Source organism: Danio aesculapii, chromosome 13 (genome assembly GCF_903798145.1).
Source record: "Danio aesculapii chromosome 13, fDanAes4.1, whole genome shotgun sequence".
NCBI lineage: Eukaryota > Metazoa > Chordata > Actinopteri > Cypriniformes > Danionidae > Danio > Danio aesculapii.
Window position 1 is genome coordinate 32,109,206 of NC_079447.1, and position 6,517 is coordinate 32,115,722.

The following is a 6,517-nucleotide window of genomic DNA, read 5'->3' on the forward strand; positions in this document are numbered from 1 at the left end:
TGGGTGAAGAATCCCCAAATGCAGTCAGACAGAGATCACATGACTCAGCAGCTAACTCTGCATGGAACAGAGGCTCAAGGCTGACTAGACAGCGGCATTCTGCTCCGATCGCACCTGAGATAAGAACACTAGTTGTAGGAGATTCAATAATCAGGAATTTTAGGAGCAAATCTACAATGACATACTGCTTCCCACATGCAACAGTTTCTGATTTAAACAAAGAACTTGAGAAAATTCTGAAGAAGCACAAGACTGCAAAATGGATTATCATCCATGTGATGAAGAATGATATTCGGAAGGAGCAGTCAGAACTGCTCAAGAAAGATTTCTGCAAGCTCTTGGAAACAGTTGAAAGATTGAAAATTCAGCCGTTCATCAGTGGACCACAGAGGGACAAATATGTTTTCACGGCTTCTTGCTCTCATCACTCAAAAATTACTGTAACGATTACTGTAACGGCCTCCTCGCTGGCCTTCCCAAAAAGACAGTCAGACACTTACAGCTCATCCAGAATGCTGCGGCCAGAATTCTGACCAGAACCAGGAAATCAGAGCACATCACACCTGTCCTCAGGTCTTTACACTGGCTCCCAGTTACATTCAGAATAGATTTTAAAGTATTATTACTGGTCTATAAATCACTAAATGGCCTAGAACCTCAATACAATTTAGATATGCTTACTGAATACAAACCTAACAGATCACTCAGATCTTTAGGATCATATAAACTAGAAATTCCAAGAGTTCAGTCGAAGCAGGGTGAATCGGCTTTCAGCTACTGCACCCCTCACTGCTGGAATCAGCTTCCAGAAATGATCAGATGTGCTCCAACATTAGGCACATTCAAATCAAGACTGAAAACACATCTGTTTAGCTGTGCCTTTACTAAATGAGCACTGTGCTACATCCAACAGTTCGCACTATTATGTTTTTCTCTTCTTTTTTTCTCTTCTTTTTCATTCTTTTATAACACATTTTATCTGTTTTTCTTATTTATTTTATTTTATTTATTTACATTTTTATTATTTGTTTGTTTTTATTTCTCTTATACTTGTTAGGGACCGAGCACCAAACAGTGCAAGGCCCTATTGGAATTGCTCCGTTTCTTCTTATTTCTTTTATTCCTGTTTATGTAAAGCACTTTGAATTGCCACTGTGTATGAAATGTGCTATATAAATAAACTTCACTTGCCTTGTTGCATATTATTTCCTTGTAGAAAATTAACAGTAAGAGGGGCATACTTGCCAACATTCAGATCTACAAATCTGGGAAATTTTATGTGGGGGTGCGCTTGGGGACTGAACCAAAAGGCTAGCTGGACTGTACCAAAAAGCTGTGGGGGGGGGTGGAATTCCGGGAGTTTTCCGGGAGACAGAATACAAGAGATGGGTCTAAAATACGGGAGACTCCCGAGAAAAACAGGAGTGTTGGCAAGTATGAAGAGGGGTGTGGTTACGAATATTGTGGCTGAAGACAAACTGATTTCAACAAGAGTACCTCCATTAGAAACCCAGAAGACTTTGAAGATTACCAAAACAAACTTTTTTTTTTTGTGGACTTAATTGTTCACCTAAAGCAGGGGTGCCCAAACTCGGGAGTTAGAGGGCTGGTATTTTTTTGTGGATTAACTTCTATGGGTTAATTGTTTACCAAACGAATAACTTTAGCCCCGTTTCAGAAAGGAGATTAAGTGAAAACTCAGAGTATGTTAACCCTGAAATGAAAGAAATTCTAAGTTTTCCGTTTCAAAATGTCGGTTTTATCAAACTTGAGAAAGCAGGTAAGTCAAGCCTTTTTCTAAAAGAGAGGTAACTTTAACTCGGAGTCAGCTACTGTGGTGAACCTTACCTGGTCAGGAGCAGATTTTATTCTCTAAACTCTGAGTTTCTGTCGGTGCCTTTTTTAAAGACGAAGCGGTATTTCTTGCCTTAGTCTTACGTTTCCACCCACCTATTTTTATGTGTATTTTGGAGATGCGCATAAAAAACGATGAGATGCGCATAAGAAACGCCAAGATGCACATGACTTTTGAAAACACATAAAAAAACATGCGCATAACTGAGTAAGTTAACTTTTATTCGTTAAGGAAAAATGTGCATAAAATGAGATGGTAACAATGGAACAAATTCCAGTATGTGTATTAGAAAAGGTCATGTGATTTTGTTGTAAGTAATTAAACGTGTGTAAATGAGCACATTGTAAAACATCTGAAATGTTTTGGTCATTCTAAAATGCCTGAACCATTTCAGTATTAGTGTTATTATATTAATAACGAACCCCAGAGTTGTCAAGAGCGTCTGTGGTCCGATGACTTCAAACAGCACCACGCGTTCATTGAATGTCATCATCGTCTTCTGAGGCGCAAGTCATTTATTAAATAAAGAAAAGATTCATGCAGCTTCTTCTTTTCAGTTTTTACTGTTTATTTTTGGCGCCAGTTAATAAGGAAGTGATGTTTTTGTTCTCTTTGCCTCGTTAGATGGAAACCCTGCTTTATTTGCACATCTTTATGCTATATTCCAGTTTGGCACATACATTTAATTAGCATATTTCGATGTAAACAGCTGTCATCTACATTTCAGTCACACAAAGAACAAAGTCACGTACGAAAATGGCTTGCCCTTTTTTAATGAACAATTAGCTTAAATTCACCAACCTTCAACAGGGACGCAGGGGCGTAGCAACAGGGGGGATCCGTCCCCCTCACTTTTAGAGACAGACCATTTAGAAACAGGTGATTAATAATTATATGAACATATGATCTCATACAGCCGTCCCCCCACTTTTAAATGACTGCTACGCCCCTGGGGACATGTACTGTAATAATGGGATTATTACTCGTTCTAAAAACTATATTATAGTACTGCTTACATTCTAACTGTCATATCAACCTCCACTTGATCAATAAAAAGGCAGACGTACAAGTGCATTTTTAAATCTATTAAAAACTCAATTTTAGAAATTTTATCTTAAACTGATCAATGTGTGTAAAAATGGGAACCTTAAATTAAACATTTCCACTAAACATTAAGGTTATATTCATTCTTGTTTTGTCAAATATGCTGTAGAAACTTTATGCAGTAGCATATTTTATGTAATTTAATGCAATTACATCTGAAATAGCTTCAAAATTACGGCCAATTCCGCATTTTTTCAAGTGAAAAGTCTATAAACGACACGCATTACATAACCTATTTTATACTTAAATATTTTAAATGTAAACTTACACAGTAACTTGAGCAGCTGTTTTCCCATGCTGTCTCTGGTTCACTGATGCAATAGTGTTGCTTTTTTAAATATATGGTCATATTTGCTATAAATTTGCATGATCACATCACGTTCAGCTGGAGAAAGAAATGCTAATCTCTGTTTCATAATGACTCTTAATATCCGCGCTCCATTGATAATGCCTTTTTATAGTCGCGGTGTGCGCGTTTAACTCTGAGTTAGTCTACTCAACGTTGATTGACCAAACACAGTTCTGCTATTCAGTTTAGTGGCTAATTCGTATGAATTTGTACGAGTTGAGTCGTACGATTTTAAAAAGGAGGCGTGGCACCTAACCCCACCCCTAAACCCAACCGTCATTGGCGGATGAGCAAATCGTACTAAATTGTATGAATTAGATCGTACGAATTCGTACGAATTAGCCACTAAATCAAAAAGTTACGAATTGCCGTGAGATTGTGTTGGCTATTCTGAAACCGAAAATCAACATTAAATGCTAACAATTGATCAAAAAACAAAAACACACCTATAGACCATTTTGAGGGATGTAAACAATAACAGTGGTCCTAATGTATTTCCGGTTTTACATTTTTAATTTCTATAGCTTCCGAGAATCCAAAAAGAGCCACATATTGATAATGTTATGATAGCTGTTTTAATTACGATTGAATCGCCTCTTTACAGTTATGAAATTGTAATGAAATCAAGCAGGAAGTATTCATGGACCAATGACATCACCAAATTAAAATGATCTATATTACTAATTTCTTATTATTACTAGTGTACGCATTGTACACCATTGTTTATATTATAAATAATTATTTTACTTTTATTATAAAATTATTATAATATTTACCAACAGTACAAGAACAAAACTAGCACCCATGTCTTCTTTTGTCTCTTTGCTCACAAAACTTTTATTTATAACCACTGGCATAGGAGTTTAAAAAAATACTCCTTTGTTGACAAAAAAAACCTCATTCTTACTGTAAAATGGTAAGATGTTTAGTGTATGTTGCACATAGGCTACTCCAATACTGATTTGTCACTTTACAGGCAGTGTAAAATAAGCACAGAATAATACAAGATGAAACATCAAGTGTGTTGCCTACTCAAAGTGTTTTTGTCAGAATGATTGAACATGAAGAGCACGTCAGCGTTTTTTCCCCCCGTTTGTTTATTGTTCTGCTCAATATCACCTTTCAGGCTCTTGGGCCAATGATTGTGGTTATCCGCTGAAAATATATTAGAGCAAAACCAACATTAAACTTGCATGATGAATCCAAAAATCAGTTGTGAATTCATCACAAAGCTAGCATTCTCATGATCAGCTAACCAAAACAAACACAAAATAACCACCACTTTACAATATACTCTAAAGTAGGGCTGAACGGTTAGAATTGCAATTTGAACTTTCATTAGCTAGCTGCAAAGACTGCCATATGAATGCAATTTAATGTACAGTATACACATATGTATTCACTCCGTTAGAGCAAATGCCTGAGTGTCAGTGTTACTAGCCAATGGAGTGAGCGCACCTTCGTTCACATCCAGTCAACATAGTCCAAACCATCCAAAAATACTAACGCTCACCATTACTAACATAAAACAGGCAGCGGGATCATAAAAACTGTTTTACTAGCCACTGACTAGGGTTCCAATATTCTGTAAATTTTCCAAGATGGAAACTTTCCATGGGAATTAAAGGGAATACACTGGAAATGCAGATTGGTCTATAACTGGAAACGTAATCGTATATGCTTGAAATAAATCTTGAGGGACAATCTGGGTTAAAACAACCACATTTAATTCAATTTCAGTTCAATTTAATGCACATTCATCAATCAAATGCCCGTGGGAAGGAAAATTCTACTTCATAGCGAAGCCACATTCATTCTAAAGAAACTTCTATACACTTATTTTAAAGAAAAGTGCCAACATATCCCATTTGTGGATATATTTCATCTCAGAAAGTTTAAAATTCCAAATCGCAATTAAATCAAATAGAAAATGTCATTTTTAAAACCTTACAAACACAGATTTGTTAAATCTGTATAAGTTTGCATGCATGTCAGCTTATAACCAAACAAAATACAAGTACATATACAAAATACAGTTTATATACACACACATTTCCCCAATTTTCTAAATAATTACCATAAAAGCATGTAAATTCCCATAAACTCCTGGTAAGTTTCCACAATGGAAAATTTCCAAAATTTTCCAGATTTTTTTTTACTAGAAATAAGAATAAGTTTGGCACAGATACATTAAAACTCATCTACTCTTGAACAGACTGACTTGGGATTCTCATCACATCGCAGCTCATATCAGTGGATGTGCAGTGGTGAAGTCGGGTTTTTGCAGGGTGGGATGTCGGCAGACAATGTGATAAATATTCAGACACCCGACAGGTTATCGGTTTTTAGCAATAATAATCAAAAATATGTCAAGCTTTACAAAGCTGTCTCATAAGAAGAAAAAGTAGATTGGTTTGGTTGATAACATGTTAACGGTTTAGTTTTTATAATACTATAATATACATGTCAATCCCAAAATTGTTCAAACCCTTGGCAATATACATACACACAGACTATTTATAAAGTGCCCAGCATAAATGAGTACACCCTTCACATCTTTTAAACTTAAATGTTCTATAGGATGCAACACAATATTTTATTTGAGCATATCCATTAGATTAGTCAGTACCAGAACAAAATCTGGAGCAAATAAAACTAAATAACTTATGATAAATGTCAGAAACGTGTGTAAACCCAAATTAATGTTACAGAAAAATATTAAAGCAAATTTGAATAACGAGAATTTTTTTTTTTTAAAAATCAAGAGGCACAAAGTTTTTTGTTTTCAATATTTTTGAATATATATTTATTTAAATGTCATCTTTCTATGCCTAAAGATGTTAGGTGAACACTCAATTTGTTTAATAAAACTAATATATATTATCTATATTCACTGAAAGATGGATAAAAAATATTCAGAATTATGGTGTGTACTATATATAGTATGTATACTGTATGAGTGTGTTGTCATTCTATACATTGTGTGTTTGGAATCATAAAAATAAAATTATTAACATATTATCAACCAAACAATCAACCATGTAGTTTCTAAGCTTCGTATTTCTTTGTATTTCAAGTGTGTGCTGCAAAATTGAGCTGAAGCTTAGCTTTACAAAATCAAAATCGCATCGAAAGTCAGCAAAATCTCAATTAGATATTTTCCGCAAATCGTCCAGCCCTACTCTGGAGGAAAAAAAGAAGAAAGGACA